General features: G+C 46.2%; 1 long non-coding RNA gene across 1 annotated transcript; it reads left to right on the forward strand.

Annotated features, from left to right (window-relative positions):
* The first annotated feature begins 247 nt into the window (after positions 1 to 247).
* On the forward strand, positions 248 to 14,773 carry LOC104462085. Its single transcript, XR_727556.1, has 3 exons — positions 248 to 438; positions 12,811 to 12,881; positions 14,694 to 14,773. It is a non-coding gene; the product is annotated as an uncharacterized LOC104462085 (long non-coding RNA).
* Positions 14,774 to 23,389: the final 8,616 nt, after the last annotated feature.

Genomic DNA, 23,389 nt, shown 5'->3' on the forward strand with positions numbered 1-23,389 from the left:
GTCAGCCCCGGGGTGAGAGCTTCGGTGCGGGTGCCCAGCAGCTCTCAGCCCTAAAGCCAGGAGGGGTTGTTGCTATGGGAATTGAGAGGGCACTTGCAGGCAGCATCTGGAGCCGGTGTCTTTCCCTGTTCAAGGCAGCTGGATTTGGAAGGAAGCAAAACTAAAAGGAGGTGGCAGACAGAGACAGAGGCACAGCAAAATGCATGCATGTTAGAGGAGGGACCTTCCCAGAATGAGAGTACAGTGGGATACAGAAGAGCGGGGACACCAAACTGTCAGGCAGCGGTGGCTCGGCTTGGTAGGATAAACCTTATTTTCTGCTCTGTTTGACACTGGAAAAAAGTCCAGTGAAAGCCCAACAGGAGCAAGATGGGATCTGCCTCCTCAACTTACCGGCCCAAGTGTATTTATTTGGATATTGATGGAAGAATTCAAAAGGTACTTTTGCTGTTTTTCACAAAGTAGTGTCTCCGGACGCAGCAGCAGCTGCAGGCTGTGTTTGCTGCACAACCTATTTCTGTAACGCGAGTTAGACGTGTGTTTGCATTCTGTGCCGTTGTGGGCTTCAAATCTCCGTTTAAGGGGAAGGGAGGGGGGATCTTGAGCGGCTTCTGCTTTGTACACGGATGTTTATTTAAAGGGGAAAGGGAGGCTGGCAGCAGGGGTGGGCTGGGCGCTGCCAGCTCTCGCTGCTGGTGTGGGGATCCTTGGCTTAGCAGCCGAGCAGGCTTCCTCTCCCGGAGTAGCGTCACAACATGTTTACAAAGTTTTGCCTGTGGAGAGGTTTTCACCCAAGCAGCCGGAAGGCACAGCGTGCTGAGTTATTTGGAGATTACCTGCCGGCGGATTCTAGGGATCGGCATTTTCCTACCGCCAACTGCAGGCAGGTGCCCGGCTGTCGTGCGATGGCGTGTGCTGCTGCATTGCTGGGGGGCCGCGGGGTCCCCGCCACCTTTGCCAAGTTGTTCGTAAATGACGATAAATGTTAATTAAAACTTTCACTTCCATTAGCCTGCCTTGTTTGCTTAACTACAGTTCACAGCAAATGGAAAACTGCAGGAGAAATATATTCTAGCTGAAAAGGAGAGCTTGAATGCTGTCGAGCTGACAGCCCACTGCTTTTAAACAGAAACAATGCCGCCGCATTTTTGCAAGTCTTTTTTAATTCTTTTTGTCAGCATTTCTTTGGCCACAAACCAAGTGCCTTTTTCGTAATAGAGAACTGCTGCAAGGCACAAGTAAATTCTGACTTGCAAAATTCAAATCTCTCTCTCTTGTCTTCCTGCTCTAAGTTTTCATTTCACCCAGCCTCTTCTTTTGTTTCTACTTCAGAAAGAAAAAGCAAAGATACCCTTGCCCTTCCCTCCGCTTTGCTGTATGAGTGACAGCAGAAATGAGGTAAAGGGAGAGCTGATACTCACAGTCTTATCCCACTGCACATGCCTCTGTTGCCTATGGTCCCCTCTGCCACTGCCCTGGAGACCTGCCGCCAAAAGCATATCCTCAGGAACAAGACCTCAGAGAATCCAAATCTGCACCAGGTTCCCCAAAGCAGGCTGCTCCTCTTCATCCATTTCGGGGCTTAGACATGACAGTGGTCACTCTGCTGTCGCAAGCTCCTCTGTATCGGAGGAGCGGGAGCGTGCCGGCTCTGCTGAGCTGAAGGCGCTGCTTCTATTTTGCCGGGACTTAATGAGTTGGTTGCCTGACAGTCCCCAGAAGCAAGGTTTGTACAGAGCTCCCTGGCATCTTTACAGTTCAGTATGAAAATGTTTTGGTATTTTGAAAGGGTGGCGAGTGTTGCCATAGATGTTGGTAAAGCACATTGTCTGTCATCTATGCTAGTTTAAAAAAAAAATATATCAGAACCAGTCTCTGGAGAGTACTTTTGACACTAAAAAACACAGAAGAGGCACAATTGCATGAGCAAGCAAATGCAAACTCAGGCAGTATTAAGGGTTTTTTTTCTCAATAAACGTTATCTGTTTCTTTTGTCAGATATGAAATTCCATCTGTGCAATGTTTGGAAGGATTCCTGAAGTAAAAATGCCGTGTAAATGGGGTTCACCCAGGGGTAAGCAGGGTATATCTCAGATTCTCATGCCTCCTCAGTAACAACATCATTAGAAAGAAAAAAAAAAAAAAGAAACACAACCCTTAATCTTCCAAGGAATGCAGTACTGGAGGCTTCTAAAGGGAGCTCATTAAATCAATGCTAAGCTACTCATCAACCCAGCAATGAGGTATGAGCTTCATTATAACAGTACTTGTTGAGTTTGAAAGGGCTTCACTCCAGCTTGCAACTGGCTTGCTGGACATCACAGAGTTGTGCAATAGAACTGGGCATCCTACGACAGCGCTAGTTGTGATGGCAATTATTCACAGCTAATTTTGTGTTTCCACGGCCTCATCCTGAATTTCTACCAGTGCAGCTGCAGGGCGTGCTGCTGACTTTGGGAAAAGTTGTTTTGCCTTGGCACTGGGGTAAATGAAGGGACAAACCAGGCTCAGAGAGCCACGTGCCGCCTCCCCTGGGAACCCGCACATTGCGGATGAGCACTTGAAAATGCTCTGTGACAGGAGTGTTGAATTAAGCTAAGTAGGTTTGTGTGTCGGCAGGTCCAGAGGGGCACAGCAGGGACGGCAAATGGATGCAGTGATTGTGGGAGGAGAGTTTGCTGGCTTTGAAACCCTTTTGAGTAGTCGTTGAAATAAAGGAGGCACCATCAGCAGGCGTTGAACGCAGGACCATGCCCGAGGCCAGCACATCCCAGAGGAAGAACTGATGTCCATACCTGCACGGCCAGTGCCACAAACTCACAAGAGTCCAGGAGCTTCCTGCGGGAGGGCAAGGGGAGGCTGGGAGCACAGGAGAACCCAGCCCAATGCTGCTGTGCATCACACCTGCATCGCACTGGGGAAGCCTGGCCCTTGCCTTCATAACTTTCTTGGCTCCTGCCCTTACCCCATGTCCTCACCCTGCCTGCACCCACAAAGGTCATTTGTGTGATAAACTGACCTTTCAGGGGCTTGGGCAGGCACAAAATGGTCTTCACCAAAGCTGACCACTCTCCTCTGTGAGACTCAGCAGAGTTGACTGAGCATCCCCCCGTGCTGGGGCAGCAAGGACTCTGCTTTGGGAGGGACGTGGGATGACCTGCTCCAGTCCAGCAGACACCAGACATGGTACCCCCACAGGCACCTGAGCTCCAAATCCCCCAAAGGGTGGCTTTGCATCCACTGGGGGAAGGCTCTGGGCTGCTGGTAGCTGTGTTCTTGCCAAAGAGCAGGGGATGGGGCTCTCCCATGGGGTGGCCACCTGCCAAGCCCATGGAGGTAGAGCTGCACATGAAGCATGAGGTGGAGGGGACAGCTGTGCTGGGGCTGTGGTAGAGGGAAGATCTAAGACTTTGCGGCATTACAGCTGCATGCAAAACTGGGGCTCTGTGCAAACCAGCTTCAAAGAGGTCACTTGTTCTTGGAGCTGATTGAAAAATGAAGTTACAGTGTAATGTGCTTCCTATCCAGTGCTTACGTAAAGCGGATGCGTGCCTGGGGGAAACAAGCACTGCTTAGTTTCTTTATTTTTAAAGGATCCTCTTGCCCAGAGACAGCCAGGAGTTCGTTACCCGCTTGACTGGACACACTCCTCCCTCTGCTCTTCGCATGCGTGTCGGGGGCGTAGCACACCCATGAAACACATCCGTGTCCCACCCCTGCCATGGCCTGGTCTGCTGCCAGGCAAAGGAGAGGACAGCGGGATGGGGGGAAGCTGTAGCTGTGTTTCCTATAGGATAAGGTGCTCTTGCAGTACCAATGTGGACAGGGATTTCTCATTCCAGAGTGCCACTAGAGGGGGTGAAGCACTCAGACCCCTGACCTGCCAGCAGAGAAGTGAGGTTTGCTGTGCCCAATTTAAACCAGATCTGGAGTCTTATTTTCCTTCATAACATTATTAACCCTTTGGTTGTATTTTTAAGAAAAAATTCCTATAGAGTCTGTTTTGAATTAAAAATCCAGCAGCAAGAAAATGTTCCCCAGCTCATACCAAAATTTTTTCCATGAAGAAACTACTGGGGAACATTTTCTTTTGACCTTTGAGATTTAAATGGTAGCAGAGCCTAACCAGCCAGTGGCCTTATTCCCATGTAGGTGGCTTCATGTTTTCAAATATCACAGTGTGCTGGCTTTGCTCACAGACTTGTAAGGAGTTCCTCTGAGACAAATGCTTCATTCAAGAGGATTTATGTTTCCAGTGTCTTAATCAACGTCATATTTGTAACAAGGATGGAAAGTCAGAGGGGTACAGAGCCTGAACTAACTGGAAAAAAGAAAAGGACCACCACCTTTGTCAAGGATTCTATGAAATCACTCAGGATTGTATTTTCTTCCTCTTCTGAAAGCAAGTAAAGAATTTTTGAGTAATTTTGCTGGTTTACTGAGTCACTCTGGATGCCAAACAGAGAAATGACCTTTTTTTTTTTTCCGCAAAGAAATGTACTGGGTTCAACCTTTCTGAGCATCTGCTGTACTGACCTGTGGAGCAGGAGGCTGATCCATCCATAGCCATTGTTCCTCTTGGCCCGCGGTCCACAATGAACAGAACAACGCTAAGACTGCATTTGGTGCTGTGGTTATTGCACTGAAACATCAGCGCATAGGAATCATTTCTGTCATGTGAGCTTTTCTTTTTAATTAGAGCAACAGCAACTGTGGTATAAATGCCTAGACTCTAGCAAACCCAACAGATTTGTCCAAAGCCCGCCGTGCTATATTTAACGTGCCAAGCTGGATTCAGATTAAAAACAAAATACAGCAGAAAAATAATGGCGTGATGTTCAGTTCAAGGCACTTATTTTTGCATCCCCGTGACTCTCAGCACAGCAGGGCAAGCACACTCTGCAGTGCCCATGGACCCTGTACCCTGTCTGTTTGGACCAGGGATTTGGGGCAACACCCGTTCAGCTGCCAACCATCAGAGAAGTTTGCAGAGGTAGAGTTCACAGGCAGTTGGGACACGGACACCTCCGGGGACTGCTCTGCCTGGCCGGTGTTCACAGGTCCTTCCCATGCACAGACAAGCCAACACCAAAACCAGCTTTAGTGTGGTGAGGCATAAGTATGTTTTCATGGAATCAAGGCCATTTTCTCAGTGCTGGCAAATGTCTGTGAGTGAGGTAGAGTGCAAGGTAGCACAGCCTGAGTCTGGCCGGTGGTCTTGGCTAACCTTGGCTCTCTGATTTTAGCTGTCCCCAGGTAATTCAAGGCAACTGCAGGATGTTCTTGTTGTAAAGCAGCAAGAAATGAACAGCAGGTTCCTAAAACTCCATCATATTGCAGCACATAAACATTTTGAAGAGTAAAAATGGCTTAAAACCAGGCTTTTAAAAAAAGTGAGAGAAAATGTCCTACTTGAGGCCTCTCTCTCTCCCCTACCCCCCCCCCCCCCACAGCAAGGGCTCCTGAGAGCATTTAGGGGGCCAAACCATAATCCCAGCACAGCTCCGTAATTCCAGCATAGCTCCATAATTCTTCTGTACCCATCACCCAGAAAGGCTTGTTTACTGCTGTTTATCTTTCCGAAGTCATATGCAGTCTATTATAGTTATTACAGTTTATGTTCACATTAGCCAAGACCAAGTGTAAGTTTAACACTCTCCTGCTAGTGTTACCTACAGATTCAGACTAGCCAACTATAGCAATTTATGCTACTCATATACAACTCTTCTGGCTTAGTACAAACAAGACAAAACCATTTTCTAGTTCACTTTCTAGTGAACTTATTTCTACAGCTGCAAATCAGCCTTTCACCATGCCTGCTTTTCCTTACTCTATTAACCAACATTACCCTTCTAACAGTCCTATATTATCAAGCATGTTGTAATGTCAGACATTAACTGTGTGAGTAGTTTTGAAACAAGCAGCCTAGTTTCACTCACATTTAGTAAGGACATCTGGTGCTAAAGCATCCTTATTATCCAGTTTGCGAAACATTTCAAGACTAATGCATTAATGCACAGCAAATGCGTGCCCTTTTTATGTTAAGAAAAGCCAGAATATAGACATTTCTGTTATTTGTCAAAGGTTGAAATACTTTTATGTCTGCTGCAGAAAATAAGAAACTTTCAGCTTCAGCCTTTCACAATCAGCCTTGCTGGTTCCTGGTTATATTCTGCCATTAATCATTAGTACTGAAAGACTGAATATCAGAAATATGTCCCTTACCATAGGCTGTAGGCTGCACATGGCTCTCTTTAATGTAACCTTGCTTCTTCTATGAAGCCAAATGACTCTGAAAAGTAATGAGATCCTTCCCTGTTCATAGTGAAAGAGCCAACCTCTGCCATGCTGCCCCTCTCAGTAGACATCCAAGATTGCCCTAGAGGTCACACATATGAGTGTATCATAGACCTTTTCTCTTTCCTGAGAAGAGAGAAATCTCTTTTTCCATAGCTCTCTGTTCAGAGTTGTTATAGGGATGGGAATTGTGACTTACCATATAGCCACATGCCTTGGGATCCTGATATGTCAGCTCCGTCTGGTAGCTCCTGTTTCTCATTTTAGGGTAATGTATATAATTAGGAAACTAAGGGGATTCACCCCACTTAACCGTTAACCATAGCCATCTAAAAGTTAGTGATGACTGTTCCAAAGTAGTCATGCAGGTTTCCCTGTAGTCACTGGGGAGGCGGGTGGTATCTCCAGATGATTCATCCCATTTTAAACTGGGTTTCAGAGACGTGTGGGCTGATTTACCCTTTGGAAGTTGTCCTCTTTCTCTGCTGGCAAGACAGGGAGTCTAGCAGAGTGACGTGCCTGAGATGCCGAACTTGTAGATGGTTAAGGTTACATCAGACAAATCCCACCCATGCATTTCATTTAGCTGTTGTGTTGAAATTAACATTGTCAAGCCACTTCACTGCCTGAAGGTAAGCGTGAATCAGCAGGACTGCAGAGCTCCGGATGTTGGAAGTAAAACATCTACCACGCTCCTCATCCTCTAACAGAAGCTGTGTTTGAAGAGCTCGGGGGAGCTTTCATTTTTGCTCAAACTCTCAGACGAGGGTTCTCATGTTTTCTTCCCCATACATGCACATGCACACACGCACTTATTTTCTGTCCTTCTCTTAGAGGAGCTCCTACTGCATCAAACAGATGGCAGATCTGGCATGCTATTTTTAATACTGACTAATGTGGTTTTCCGACTATCAACTGTTAATTTGTGTGAGAAATAAAAAATAGAAAGTTGGGATATAGTTGGACTCATGCTATGCTTGTATCTGAATTCAAGGAATGAGAAACCTGGAAGATGTAGACATGGGATTTTAGGTAAGGCTTCTGTTGGGTATTGGGAACTATGACTGCTGGGTTATTAGTTATTGCTATTTTTTGAGGAAGACCTGTTTGCTTGCATGTTTAGAAATATGAGTTCCTTCCAGTGATTTGTACAAAGTGGTATCTAAAAGTTCTGGATCCTGCTAAATTTTTATATGGACAACAAAGACCATGGGAGGGACAGGGAAAATCACAATGAAAAATTTCACATCAGCCTTCTGCCTTAGCAATTCAGAAATCCTCTGTGGAAGCTGATGTTACAGAAGCAGCAACAATTTTTACAGCCCATGCAAGATACATAACTGAGTTTTACCAGACTCTTTTCTGACACACTTTCCTCCGATATAATTAGTGAAATATTATCATTTTAGATTGTTTCAACTCCACACTTTCAGCCCTGACTCTGAACATTGCTCACTGAGCTGAATGGAAGACATCACCAAGAGCTAGAAGTCTTGAACGCGGCAGGTTGAGACCAGCAAAAGGAAGTAGGACTGCAAACAGAGCATCCACTGGCTTTGAAAATATTTCTGCATTATTTATGTAGGAATTTTACTAGGGTAAAAAAAAAAAAAACAAACAACCAAACGCAAGCTAAATTCTTGGAAGAAAACCCAATTACCAGCAACAGATCAGAACAGGATAACATTCTGGAGAGAGTTTACAGTTTACAGAGAGGATTAGCTGTTCTGAGGATCAAATATAGAACAGAAACTGGATTTGTAAACTGTGTTTTTATTCATCCTATCTGAAAGCAAAATATAATGTGATTAGTTGTAAACTGGTAGGTTGCAGAGTATGTACACAATGGTCCCTTAGTAATATCTCCATCATAGCCCTTAATATTGAGCTGCTCCTCTGAGTGGGAAAGCCAGCCAGAGTACTAGGGCTCTTAATCCCTACTCTTTCTGTGATGGGCTTTAAAATCCCCATCCTTGACCACAAGTGGATACTATGGATTAAGAGACAATGGCCCCTTATTTCAGAAGAATATTTTTCAAAAAATGCAGAACTGTCTCCAGGAAAGAAATCAGTCCCACAGAAGTGAGCTCTGGGCCAGGAACCAGGCATCCCCATTGAGTTACACTGTCCTACTTCACAGTCACTGCATGCTTCATCAAAATATTATTTCCACTCCAAAAAGCCCCAGTAATTATTCATTCTGCTTTCCCCCCTTTGCTTCACATTACTTTCTAAGTGAGACAGACAGCATTCCCCACTTAAATCAAATGGCTGCTTCTTGGTCTTGATGGGGACTCATTGAAACAATCAAGCTAAGCATTCAGAGAACACTAGTTTTCCTGTCATTTTTTTCTGCACATGGTAGAAGTTTTGCTAACAGTAACAAGGAGAGAAATATGAAATAATGTTAACTCTCAAACAAGGGAGATGAATTGTTTGCAGATGCTGCATCACTTTTGAGGAATACATTCTTTTTTTCTGGCACAAATCCAAGTGAAATGCAATTAACAGGGTTTATATGTGGCTGGTTTTCTTCATGGCATTTAGTCATCAATCTGCAAGCTGAAGCAGAGGACTCTGTTTCCCTTCTCCATGCAGTGTATCACCACTGTGACTCTGCTCGCACATGATTTTGGCTCTGCCTTTGCTTCTAGAAATGACACTGGCAACTGAGTGTCTTGTGTGTTGACCTGTCTTGCAGGAGACTCTCATACCACTGGGCAATATTGGAGTCCCTGTGTCCACTCTTTCTTGTAGGAGATGAGTCAGGAGCTGCATCCCTGTCTTTTTTGGGCTGTGCTGACCTGTGTCACTATGCACTTTTTTGACATGTATTATAGGGAACCTTGTCTGTGCCCCACACGCGCCTGATCTTAGCCCAATACCACAGTTGTAGAAACTTCTGTGGTCTCTTGTCTTTGGCCTCTGTTACACTCCATAGCAAGGTCTCAGTGCTGTCCTAAGGAGTGATTTCTTCCAGCGCCAGGCGCTAATGCAGGGAGTGAGGTGCTGTGAGACACATCACAGATGTGGCTGGGTTGCACAGAGACCTAAGCAAGATGATGACTGTGGGTCAGGGACACTGAGACAGGTTTGAAGGGAGATGAAGTCCCTCAGTGCTGAGTGTGGGTCTGGATCAGACCAAGAAACAGGGCTAGAAAAGTATCATAATGGAGACCCAGCATGAACAGCAATGGCTTCAGGACATCTGCCCAAGCAAGGACATCTTCACAGGACCAGGTAGGCTGCTCAGTTCTTTAGCTAATGCCAACATGGCTGCCTAGCCTCAAAGCTGCAGGTCAACCATCTTCCCCTTCATGAAAGAAACCATGTGTTCCAGCTGGCTGAAGTATGGCTGTAAGCCCAGTGTCACCATGTTGCCTTCATGTTGCTAATGTCCCTGCAATGATAATGGACTTTAGGCAAATCGGATTCCTATATTGTTCTGAAGCCATCAATAGTACACAGTACTGTCCACCCATCTCTCCAAAATACATTCCAATCGTATTTCATCAGCACAACTGACATCAGCTTTATTGGGCATATAAACCTGCAGGCAATAACAGGAACAATTGCATATTGCTGGGAAATGTGTGAGGCTGGCTGCTTTGTTTTAGAACAGAAGGAAGTTGGTCAGAAAAGCTCAGCAGGTTGCAATCGAAGAAAACTTTAGTAGCATGCGCTCTTTGTTTAAAAATAAACAAACAGCTGAGGACAAGACAACCATCCTGAGACAAGTATCAAACTGCAGTGTGTGATTCACAAATCCACTTTTAGCAAACTTAAGTAAAAATGCCAAGTATGGAAAGCTAAAACACATGTATGGAGATAGATCATGATCTAGTATCTACAGGGTTTTTTTTGTTTCCCACTCTTCCACTATTACATGGAGTAAAAGGGAGCATTAAAATTTATCGTCAATGCATTGAAAGCTCCTGCTGCTTTCTATAAGTCCATCTGTCTTTCTTACCTTTAATGTTTTGTATTTTTTTTATCATTTCCTCTCTTATCTGTCCTAGTCAATAATAATTGATTTCCAGAATAATAAACTTCAATACCTGAAATAGCACTCCTGGCACACCACAAACCTTTACCCTCTGTTCAGCTGCAATTAACATCATCTGCTCAGTTCCTACGTGTATCAGTTGTTGTACCCTCCAATACTCTGTCAGCCAATTTTAGCAGTCATCACTCCGGTAGGATGCTGTGTTCTGCTAGGAGCAGCGTTTCAGCCCTATCTGAACTTGATTGCCTATGTTTTATTGCTTTGACTGCTGCTGTATTTTAATGACCAAGAGTCAATCACTGGGCAAAGCACACTTTTAAAACATACCTGGGCATTAATCCCACCCATTTCCCCAGCAGCAGCTACTAACTGCATCAGCAATAAAGTGTCTCGATGTTTTATAAAGTAAAGATATTGCCTGGTGTCATCTCTTCCAGGTAGGAAAACAGGGAAGGTGGGTGTGCACGCAAGGATCAGTCACAGCTGCCTCTTGAGGTGACCAATATTGCTCTCTTCTCCACCACAAAACCCCTAATGCTTTGCTCAAGAGTAAGAGGGCTCCTCACCACCAGGGAAAACTGAGGTCTGAAGCCTTGCTTCAGCATCAGCTCGTGTCAGGTGCATTGCACCTGAGGCACAACTGGACTCAGCCAGGCTGGTCAGATCTTGCTGTTTTGTCCTGACTCTCCCAATAGTTCAGGCTCGTGATGTCCTGAGCTGTGAGCAGGCTTTAGCAGCTCCTCGCTGGCAGAGCATCCCACCAGCTCTCCCATGGCCTCGCCATTGCCAGCGGCAGAGGTCTGGGCCGGCACCACCGACACATCTGGTGAGGAATTTCCCGTAGTATCTGAAAGGCACCTTAGAAAAGCCATGTGGGAACCACATTACTGCAATGCTATTATGATTTAGGAACTAAAGAAACTCAAAGTCTTCTGGAGTGAAGCTGCAGGCTTAATTAACTCCTAGCACCTATGCCTTTCGGAACAGTATTTAATTAGACAGAACACATGGGGCCTGCTCGACTGACCGGATCCAGGGAGGGTGGCTGCAGCCCCCACTGCCTGCAGCCCCCGCTGCCTGCAGCCCCTGCCTCCTCCTGGCAGCACGGGGCAAGGCAGTGAAAACAAACCATTGGAAGGCCATCCCAGGTGACATATTCCTCATTTTCTGGGTCACCAGCCTTGAGGCTGATCTGTGAGCGTGCACATCCCCTGTGCCTGCAATGGATGGCAATGGAAACTGTGCCTGAGAATATGGGATGCTACAGGTGGTCGTGAGTGGTGGAAAATGGCTTTTCCAGTGAGGCACCCACAAGGAGAGGAGACTTTTGACCTTGATATCCCTGTGCCTCAGACCTCATCTGCGAAATACCACTTTCTTGCTCCTCCTGAGTTTTGCCATTAGATCTCCACAACTCCCTTTGAGCTGCTGCATCCTGAACCCGGTTGCTCTGTGGCTATTTCTTCTCCAGCGTTGCGAGGCAGCTGAGCTCCCACACGGGCCAGGGAAGCTGCCCTGCTCCACGCAACTGCTGGCCTCCACAGCCTGCAGCCACCCGGATAACACCAGCAGTCTCCAGACAAATCAGCCCCAACACTCACTGTAGTTGCCGGCTTTGAGAAGATGAGCTGGGCCTGACTGCAACGAGGCATTTCATTTCCACAGTGAAAAGCCTCCACCACAGTCAATCAAAGGCACACAGGAGAGGCTCTCTGCCCCCCCACCACAGCTGCAGAAGAGTTCCTCAACCAGGGAACACCATCGCCCTCGTGCCCTGATGGATGTGGGAGTCTTTGGGAAAATCGTGGCATGGGATCGTGTCATTGAAGGCTGTACCACAACGGGATCAAGGGGATCTTGCATTCCCAGGCCCACCACTCAGTCTTCTCCACGTAGGGGCTGCTTGGCGTGTGTGGAAGGGCAGGGCGATGAAGAGGTGTTTGGGGGCACGGGAAGGTAACAGTTGCAAATTTTGTAATTCAAGGTCCAAGCTCTGACCTAATAGCAGGAACAATACAGCCTGACAGTTGGCAGGAAATCTGGCACAACATGAGGGGAAAAAACCCTCGGTTCTGTTTAAAGCTCTCTTAAGCTGGTATAGTTCAAAAAGCAGTACCCTTTTATATCATTCAAGGACCTCCTCAAATCTGGGTTGTTTTCTTCCTCAGTCTGGACTCTTACATCCCTAAATGTGCAGTTGTTATCATCCTGCAGCAATACTGCATTATGAGATATCTTTTGCTCTCAATTCACATACATTATTGCTCTACTTCTGAACAGCACAAATGCTTGCTTTATCGAAAAAAGCACAGGTATTAAACAGGAGTAGACAAATATTCCAGCTCAGAAGTCAAATCAGATAATTGAAGTAGTAGGATGAGCCTTAAAATTAGTCCAGTTCACGCCTGAGTAGAGTTGATATCTCACTGGGAACTAACCATCCTTTGTCTTCCTTTTTTTTTTTTTTTTTTTTTTTTTTTTTCCGCTGCTGCTGTTCGGTTTGGAAGGTGATCTTCAGTAAATATTGCAACTCCAGAGATATCATGGACCTCTTCTGCATTGCAACAGGGTTACCAAGGTAGGTTTCTCTTTTAATTTGTGACATTCATTTCACTGTTGTTCCTTTACTTCTGGAGACAGTTTAAAGACAAGTCCCAAATGATTCATTTACCTGTTATTCAGGCTTCTCTCTCATTCCAGTCTACTGGAAGAAGAAATTGGGGCAACCCAGAGAAACCAGCTGGAAAGGTACACAAAGCTCTGGCAAGCGTGGAGCCACCTCAGTGCCAGCTGTGCCTGAGGAACAGAGTAGAACAGAGTAGAAGAGAAGAGACAGAGTCTAAATAAATAAAAGCAAGTGCAAGAAGCCCAGCCCTGAGTGCACACTGGTTGTGTGTGCCTACCAGTTATATCTCAGCACTACATTTTTGCCCGTATCGAGTGAAACACAACCACATGTTTAGAACCTGTTTTTAGGGAAAAATTTTAGGCCAATGAGAAGCATTGCCACTAGGTGATAAGCTTTCTATTTAGATACAGTACAACCTAATCCCAGGTATGGGAGAGTCAAGCACAAGGTACCCCAGCAGAACCATTTTATAGAACATAAATATCCCCAAATCCATTGCCCAGGACAAGAATTTCTTAATTTATGTTGTCCTGCAAAGTCCATGCATCTCTCCTGCTGTAATTTCCTGTAGTGTTTGTTTCTCTTACCTTCAGTGTAGAGAGCAGCACGCAACTTAAATCTGTGTGTTGAGAGGGTCCCAGGATCAGGTGTAGGTGTGTGTTGGGGTGGGAGAGGCTGGTGTGTGGTGGAGAGTGGCATGGTCTAGCACCCAGCCACTTCTGAACCGCCTGTCCGGGGCGGTGGTGCAGGGGGAGCAGAGCCCCTTAGTCACATCTAGAAGGGGGCATCTGCTGTCTGCATACGGACCTTGAGCAGTGCAGGCCAGATGCACAGCAGCATGCAATAAGCCATAGTCTTTACCTTTGTACACAGAGGTTTACAATACAGAAAAAGTACAGGAAAAAATAAGTCAGTGCTTTAATCATGGGTTTATTGCATGATTCCAGCTCTGGGATTGAAAGATAAAATTGTCTATATTGACTCAGAATTTGCATAAGCGGCTGGACAGAATTAACGCCCTTTGCTGTTTACCCTAGCTTTTTCCTCCCATTTGACATTAGAGAGGTTAATGACTCTTATTTGCTTATGGTGTCAAATACCTCCACTCCATCACCCAGGAAACTTTGTTTAGCAGTTTTAGTGATTCATGATCAGGGTGTTCACTGCATATTTGGCATTTTATTTTCATCATAAGACTTTCAAAGAACTATGCATTTAAATCAGACTCCTGATGGCAAAGTAAACCTCCAGGGTTTACATCTGAGCCTATGAGATCACACCTAGCACAGTATAAAAAAAGGTCCCATATTCAGCAATACATTTGTTTTGTTTGTTTTGGTAAAAGAGTACCTAAAAAACTTCAAGACATGCATAGAACCAGTAGTCATTTGTATAGTGTGAGTCAATACATAACTGCCGGGTCAATGTATCACAAAACATAGCTTTTTAATAGAAATCATTAGTTGATGAGACAACAAAATACATGAGTTAGTAGGGTGCAAAATCTGCTCTGAGATCAAAGATGATCACACTTAACATCTTGCCAGAAACACCTCTAGGAATTTAAATGGGTAAAGCATCAAACCTACCCTGTCCTGTGCTTTGACCCCTTCTGCACCAAGCTAAAATGGGTCCAGGACAGTGCCAGGCCAGGCCAGGAGTGCTGCAAGGAGAGAAGACGGCTATGCACCGTATGCAGCAGCACGTCATTTCAGCCAGCATTTCTAGGTCAAATAAACCTCTTTGAAACATGTTTTCCAGGAACACAACAATCTCCCTTTTGACATCAGACAATTGTATGGTATCCATTGATCCGACAATGCCTGCAAACTCAGAGAGGTAAGCCTTGCTGCAACCTGCTCTTCAAAAATAGGGTCAAGCCCAAGGGAAGGGGTAGTGGTTGCCTGCAGATGCCCTTTGTGTGCAGCAAGAGGTGAGCAGCTCCCTGGAGGGAGGGGGATGACAGCAAGAATTACGTGCTGGCTTATAGCACAAATGCCTGCTGGTTTTGAAGATTTTTACTTGTTATTAAAGTAGGAGTAATTGTCTGAGGAAAAAATACTGCTTTTAAGTCTTTAATGTAGAACATCTGTTCCCATCCCACCCCATTTGCTGTGAAGGCTCCCAGCTCCTTTGTTCCTCCACTCCTTTATTGCTCTGCTAGGTCACAGCCATGACATTACTTGCAAAGCGAAGTCAAAGTCTTTGATGAGGTTAGGTCTCTTCCATGCTGGCTTTGCCCCTTCCCACCTCCAAATCCCTTTCTCTTTTTCCTCCTTGGCTTCCTGTTGATTGTTCAGCCCGGCGGTGTTAGTTTCACTCTGACTGCTCACAGTTACTCCTTCTGCTGTTAGATACTTCATTGTGTATTTCATCATTACTTATCACTGGCATTATTTTCACTGACACCATGTGGTGGAGCTTCAACAGCTGGGAGGGATCTACCACATAGGACAATGCACGGACACAGTGCAAAAAGATGATCTCCACCTCTGGACCTCCCTTCTGACTTACAAAATTTCCTCAGCATCTCAGACGACAAGCTACCAAGGCTTGCCAAAGAGGAGGCATTTTTACCATGTTCATTGCATGACTGTAAAGCACAAGAAAGACCTCTTTGTCTCTAGTTCAGTAGTAAATTGGAGGGTTGTGTCTTCATAAAAAGTGCCCATTTCATATTTAAACTGACAGGTTTTAAGAGAGCTTAGAATATATTCAGATACTTCTTCCTACTTCACAGGAAGTATGGATGTGAGACACAAACTGCTTTCTGAGTGTTGCTAACATCAGCCCTCTTTGACTCTTCCAGGTCTCCATACAAAGTGATACCTGTTGCTACTGGGCAGCTCTCAGGTAAAACATCCCTTTTGAACTTAATTTACTACAGCTGAGTTTGCAGACATTTGCACATGGAAATTATGTGGCTATGATGCAAGAAAGGAAGATGATGGTGTCATAGTTGTGGCTACATCAGAATAATAAGTGTTTGATCACAGTGTTGTGAAGAAACCTAAAAAAAAAAAAGTCCCCAGATTTCAAAGTATTTGAGGGTGAGCTGGAATGGCAGGGGACTTTCACATTGCTTAGCTCTGGTCTGACTCAGCACCACTGATGTCCTGGGGAAAGGATCGCATGGAGCAGTGCATTTTTTCAGGCAATGCAGGCGATGTTTCAAAGCCTGTCCTGCAGTGTTTTGTTAAACTTGTTCATCTCGCAGCAAAGCTCTGTTGGAAAGCTGAGCACAACCTTTGAACCCCATGTTATTTCCAAATGTCTGAGGAGAGAGCATAATTTCTGTTGTGGGCATGGTAGCTCTAAGTGTAATGAATATTTAAATACACCTGACAAGATTAAAGAAGGTCTGGATGAAAGAACACATCTGGAACATTCTCCAGCACACAGCACTGTTGTACTCCACAGGCAAGACTGAAGTGTCATTTCTCTTTCTCTTTGCCCGGCAGTGTTGTGCTTAGGCCAGTAGCTCTCAAGACACTGGAACAGAGCCTTTGCTTGGGGCGATTCCTGTACAGCATCTGGCTCACGTCATCTGTGCAACTGCAGTATCTCCTGCTGCTCACTCCGAGGCAGCCTGAGCAAAAGCCCTAGCCTGTACACTCTGGGGCTACAGGGACAGGCTGGCTGGTGAGGTGGGAGCTGCAGGAGGATAGGAGACGTCAGCTGCGGACACAGTTTGGAGCAGTAAAATGGAAAGATAGAGAAAAGGAGCAAGAGGTTAAGATTATCTTGGAAACACCAAGTGCACAGAGAGAACAGGAGGGAGCCAGAAAGTCTGGGTCTGGAAGAAGTAGTTCCAGGAATGGGTGAGGCTCTTGGGATAGGGGCAAGGCAGTTTTGCTGGTCCCACCTCGTTTTCTTGCTAATACTAATTGCAGGTCCCACCTCTTGTTCTTGCTTAGGCTCCTGTATTACGCAAGAAAACATAGTGTCTGACAGCACCATCTTTTTTAGATAGGGAGCTGCAGGGAACCGAAGCCACTGTCTGAGGTACTGGCATCCACTGAGGTAGAACATTGGTAGGCAAGGGGCACCACAAGGCCATGTAGGAGGCTGTGTGGGGTGGACAGAGAGGCAACAGCGGGGAGCTTGTGCATGCAGAGAGCAAAGGCGAACAGGGAGCAAAAAGAACAAAGAAACTAGAAAACAGGGAAGAACTTTATCACAGCAAGATTTGTTACAAGCCATAAACAGGTCCCATGTCAGTGATTGCCGCTGTTGCCAGAAGGAGGTAGTCAAAGCCAGGGGACACATGGGAACACTAAGGGAAAAGAAGGTCTCTCCTAGACTATTTTCTTGTTGTAACAAACTCTGCTGGGTCAGTGTCACTCTTCTGGTCCGGGAGTACATTATTTGCATAATCAAATCAGAAAATCAGAAACGGTGAGGTCTTAACTGCAGCATGTGTCTCTGTGTACACCTGGTGTGGGTAACCAATAAGCTATTTGCCCAGACAAAGACTGGGGAACAGGGCTGGTGGGGCTCCGCTGGGGAATGCCAGCTGGGAAGCTGTGTTATACCAGATGCAAAGCTGATTGAAGGGCTTTCTAGAAAATCTACCTCTTTTTTTTTTTTTTTTTTTTTTTTTTTTTTTCTCTTAAAAAAATTATTTCCTTTTTTTTTATAACTTCCCATTTTTTTTTTTTTTTTTTTTTTTTTTTTTTTTTACCTAATATGAAGCTAACTGCATATTTTTATAAGACCATGTGTGACTTTTCGCACTCTCCCAGGGCCCTCATTTTTCACCCCAGCTGACAGCACACGGCTCTGCTTTGTGCAGAGTGCAGCTCCCTGTGTCAGCAAGGGCTCTCTTCCCTCCCTGCATTTTATAAAACAAGGATTTCCAGTGATCTAAGCTGAAAAGGGCAAGAAAAATTCTGGCGGTACGTTGCCAAAGCATAAAGCAGAGTCTGCTATGGAAAGAGGAGGAAAGTTGAACTGAGTGTGATGGAGCTAATGTTCCTTGGTATCTGTTTCTCTTTTACATGAGTTGACATTAATCTTAAGCATTCCTGACATTTTGCTGAGAGCAGGAAGAATAAACAGAGTGGGAAATTGTTCCTCTTCATTAAAATAAAAAAAACAGCTTTGTTCTAGTCTTCACTTCTTAAACAACTCTGCCTGCATGATTCTGCTCCCCAAAGGAACTCACCCAAATACATGCCAAAAAAGGGGTCACCCCAATTTTCACAGCAGTGGGAGGTAATGCACCTCTTTTCAGCAGTCTCCCAGGCAGCTGGAAAAGAGTGACACACGCTTCATCGGAACAAAGGCTGTAAAAGGTGGGACTGGAAAATACGATCCTTTGGGAGGAAAATATAAGCAGTGGCTTTTAGCCAGCAGAGGAGATATCCACCAGAGTCCTGCTAAGAAACCATTCTTCATTTCCTGGCCATGGTCATGGGAGAGGGTAGGAATTAAAAAAAAATTATTATTTCAGTGAGTGTCCGTTGGATGCAGCAGCAATCGCCGTCTCACTGCGGGGTCAGCTGTCTGCAAGGTGAAGGCAGGGGCCCAGCTGGCCGCCTCTCAGCCTGTGGGGCCGTTGCATCACGTGCTGACCCTGCTCCTCTGGCCCCAGACCACAAGGCATGCGGCTGTCCGAGCAGAGCATCAAGCCCCCGGTGCCAAACCCTTCCTTCTCCCTGGAGTGTTTAAACTCCCAAGCCCATTGAATGGGCCTCTTCTCCCTCCCGACAGCGGAAAGGATCTGCTCTGCATCCTCATGGTGGAACAGGCTCAAAACTCACAAACCGATGGCTGTGTTGTGGCTGTAATTAGTAGTGTTCAGGCACTCTGCAATATTGCTGGAGATGCCAATTAAATGAACAAACCCTACTAGCAGCATGCTTCTGAGAAATAAAATTGAAGTGTGTTACGTTTCTGATAGTGCAGAGAAAGGAGCTGCTGTGCAGCTCAAGTGAGCCTGAGCCACCATGGTCCTAAATAGGGGGGGGTGTGGAATATGCACAGGGGCTCTCCTACCACTCTAAAGTTAGGGCAGCAAAGCACACAGGCGGCTAAACAAGCCCTTGAAGATCTCATCAGGGATGTGACCTGAAAGAGCATGAGATGTGCTGAGCGCAGCCCCAACTCTCTGTGCACCTCTATCTCCAGATTGTTCTGATGGGTCCTTCAACACAAGCATCCCCTCATCCTTGGGGAAACGAGCGAGGAAACCCAAGAAGAGCAGTGCCCAGTCAGGATGGAGGCCAGCACACAGGGAGAGCTCACCACCTGCCACTCCTTGCTCAGCAGCCTCAGCGCCAGGGAACCCTGCCAGCGCCAGAGCCACTTGGCCAGGCTGAGGCTGTGGGCAGCATCTTCGCCTCCCACACCACTTGCCATTCAGTTATTTGCCTTTTCAACTAACAAGCTATCTAGCACTTGCACAGAGGAAAACCCACAGTCTTTCCCCAGGGATATCGGCTTGCAGCAGGAGAGCTAGCTCAACCAAGACCTGTGTAGCTGCCTGCTAGAAGACTCATGTCTGAATTGGTGCTAGCCCTGCCTTGACCACTGCTGAGCCCACCGGCGACGTGTACAGCTGCACCAGAAGTCTTCGGGGGCTGCTTTTTTCCCCTGAATGATTAAATACACAAGATTTTGTGCAGATTGCTATTGGTAAAGTGCCAGAAGCTTGTATCTGTGTCTGAATCTTCCTATTCTGGGACGTCTCTCTTCTCCTTTTGGAGGCATATTCATGCTCGCAGCTCAGGCAAGAGGGAAAAGGCAGAGACTGTGAGAGAAAAAAATGCTCCTGCGTGCTGCTCCTTACACACATCCCACATGGATGCGTGCATCAGGATGGGATGGGGGCAACTGCTCAACTGCTTCAGGATTGCTCACATAAGCAAGAACTTGCATGCAGCAGCCCAGATTAACCTGAGCTGTCAAGTGAATTTGGCGCTCAATATGCCATGATTCACAGACGTGGGTTTGGGCTTTAAGCACACCCCTTACTGAGGCTTTTGTCCGGCCAGGTGGACTGTTTGTTTTTTAAATTCCTCTGACTTCCCAGATCCAAACAAAATGCAGAAAGGGAAATACAGACAGAAGCCCAAGCCAGAAGCATGGGCACATGTGAGAAAGAGACCGGGTAGCAGGAATTCACCAGCCTGACACTGGCAGGGAAAGGCAGATGCCCACGTCCTCCTAGCCTTGCTTGGCCACAGCAGAAAAGATGAGGGGAATGACTCACACCCACAACCCTACACACTCCCCGCTCGTACCCCGTCAAGGCTGGCAAGATTGCAAGGGCAGCCGGGGAGGGCAGGAGGATGGAGGTGGCTCCCCAGCCACGATCCAGGCAGGTAAAGCAGGAGAGGAAGAGTCACTGCCAAACAGGGCACTGTGAAGCAGAGGGTCCATGCCAGTGGGTTATAAGCCATCTGTGTCAGTGTACGCGTAACCCAAGCTGCCCTAGCCTGTACTTAGTCTCTGTCTGGCAGGGAAGGTGTGTGCTGGCTGCCAGCCCTCTGATCCGGCCGCGGTGGGAGCTGCAGGAAAAAAGGCTGCTCCCATATTCCCCAGCACCTGCTTTCTACCCAGACCTGCTGGAGACGGGGCTGCCAGGAGGGAGAGCAAAATGGCTCCTTGCTCTGTGATGACCTGGCCAAGCTCCCTGCTGAGCTCGGCAGGGGCCAATAGGGAAGGAGCGGGAGGCCCCTTGCGTGGGAACGAGCCGTGGGAAGCCTAGGGAGGCCTGAGCTGGCCTGTCCCCTGCCTGGCATTGCGCTGTTGCAGCATCTTTTGGGAGGGGGGTTTCTAATTTTCATTTGTCAGCTCTAAAGCACCCGCCATATTGTGCAAAAATCTGACTTGATGAATACCTGCATTTGCAAACATTGCAAATTGGTGGTGCCTGTGGGGGGTGAGCTGAGAAGAGGCTTGCTGTTTGGCTTTTGGGTTACTGCAGGCAGGAGCTAGAGAGCCTCAGCAAGGTGCACAAATTGCAGCTGCCCATGCTACGTGCAGTAGGATTTCCTTTTCCCAGAGGGAATCGCAGTAAAACAAATGAAGCAGCTGAGGAAGAAGGTAGCTGCGTGCACCTGGGGTATCAACCCTGCCCAGAGGTATTAAAAAAAAAAAAAAAAAAAAGAGACCCCCTGCCACGAGGGGAGTAAAAGGTGCAATGTCTCCTTTTCTTCATTATCCAGGGTTAGCAGAGGTTTCTTCCCCTCGGAAAGGAACAGGGCAAATAAATGGATCTTTGTCTCTTTAAGATGAGACTAACTGCCACTCTTAGTCATATATCTTTACTGCACCCTAGGGTTATAAAAACATACATCTTCGTTTTGAAAGTCTTTTATTACATCCATAAACATCAGATTGCAGCTGACTGTTCCCTGGATGAGAATGTCCTAGTACTCCAAGTGAGTTTTGACAGGGGGAGGGAGTGAAAGTAAGATTGTTTGCATTTTTTTCTTACTGGAACGGTGTTTATAGAGAACTTGTCAGTCTCTGGCATGCTACAGCCACTGTCAGAGAGCTGAGCAGCACTGAAGTGAGAGGACACGGGTTTCTCTGCTTATTCTCACTGTTGGATTCAGGCACCATCCCCAGGTGCTACATACGGTAAGCTTTCCTATTGTCTTAAATAGGACGCAGCGTTTGCTTTGTTTCAGAGCTTGGATTTTCAAATGGGTTTTGTAAGAAAACTGAAAAATGGGTCTCTCTGAAAAGAACTAATCTTTTCATTTGCTCTACTAGGCACTCTGCTGGGAATCAGATCACAGGAAAAAAAAAAAAAAAAGAAAAAAAAGAAAAAAAGAGGGAATTAGATCTGAGACTTTCAGAGCACAGAGTGCTTGCTCCAGTTTAGAGACACAGGGGTAAAAGCCAAATTGCTTTGACCAGAAAAGTGAATGCTCTTAACAAATATTGCTGACATCTCTAATACCTGAGGAATTGCAAATCCTTTCAACAGGTACAAGAGCTATTATTTAGAAATATGTTGTAAATGCTGGGCTGTATTTCTGTCTGATGTGTTTTGCATGGGTGATTGCACTCCTGGGACACCGTGCTCCCTCAGGCAAGTGCAAGAAGTAGCTTCAGAAATGCCATGAGGGTATTTCTACATAAGTATAAATGGGTGCTATGTAATCTGCAGCATGTATATGAGAGCATGCAATGTTTCCACTCCTTGAGCATGAAACCAGGAGTACATCCACACTGCAGGGATAAGAACAACTGAAGCACAGTGCAGTTTAAATTAGCTGGGGAAAAAAAAGGGGAAGTGGGAGCAATGTCGAAACAGCAGCTCACAGCTCAGCAAATGTGATTTACGCTTCCCCTGTCTGTGTTAATACAGTGTGGACAGACTGAAAGATGGGAAAACATTGCTATCATACTTTTTCTTCCTTCCTAAAATGTAATGTCCCTCAAAATCTAGGGTCTTGTTTTAGAGACTCATTTACTTTTCCCTGTGTTCATGGTTGTAATCCTGTGATGATCTCGGGAAGGGGTCGGAGCTTCACCAGGCTGACTTTCCCAAGCCAGCTGAAATGTCCGAGAGATGGAGTTGGCAGTGGGAGGTGGGGAGCTACTGGTGCGAGTGATCCCAGCACAGCCACTGCTGCAGCAGCTCAGGCAGCAATGGGATCCCCACAGCAGCTCTGTCCAAGTTATGTTCTCAAGGGAAAAGGGGCTGGGAAACTTGTGCCCTGCTGCAAAACCAGGAAAGGCAGACCTCATTCTGAAAGGACAGTCACTTTGGCATCTCACTTTTGGCTGAAGTTTATGCATAGCAGTACAATCCTTATGAATTTGCAACAAAAAATCTTGTCTCCAGGATAATGTCACAGTGTATATCTGAAAGGCAAGATGGGTTTTCTCGTGTTCAGAAGCTCCTCAGGGGCACTCTGGCGCAGTGTGGTGTTGATGTAGAGGCAGCCACTGTGAGCCAGAACTTTCAAAAGCGGGTAGCGATTCTGGATGTCCCACCCAAGACATGTGAAAGGGGTCTCCTTTCCAGAGAATGCTGCCTTAAAACAAGCCACCTCCCAGAGACCTGTCACCACCAAAAAAAACCTTCTGAGAAACCTTAACTGTAATCTGCAGGCAGAGAATGGCAGGTGAGACGAGGAGTCATTCCCAAACACTGTCACTGTTCAAGGACCAGAACAAGTTTTTGGTTAAATGGCTCATTGGCAGGTCTGGAGACACCACTTCCCAGGGAGCTTGAGGGGATCTTCTTTCCTCTGTCATTTTCTGTTATGTCTCCCTCCTGTATTTTTCAGAGAAAGAAGAATTGTTCCAGAATTTATTGGGACAGATTGCTGAGCAGTTCTCGAGGTAAGAAGCTAAAGATCATTATTAATTAAAAATGCTATTTCTTTTATCAGCCTGAAGTGAAATTTTCACAGGAGGCAGAGAGGCATTTAAGATCTCTTTCAAATCCCACTCTTCCTGACAAATTTAGGCCTGGAACACTCATTATT

The sequence above is a fragment of the Pterocles gutturalis genome, unplaced genomic scaffold (genome assembly GCF_000699245.1).
Source record: "Pterocles gutturalis isolate BGI_N339 unplaced genomic scaffold, ASM69924v1 scaffold40777, whole genome shotgun sequence".
NCBI classification, from domain to species: Eukaryota; Metazoa; Chordata; class Aves; order Pterocliformes; family Pteroclidae; genus Pterocles; species Pterocles gutturalis.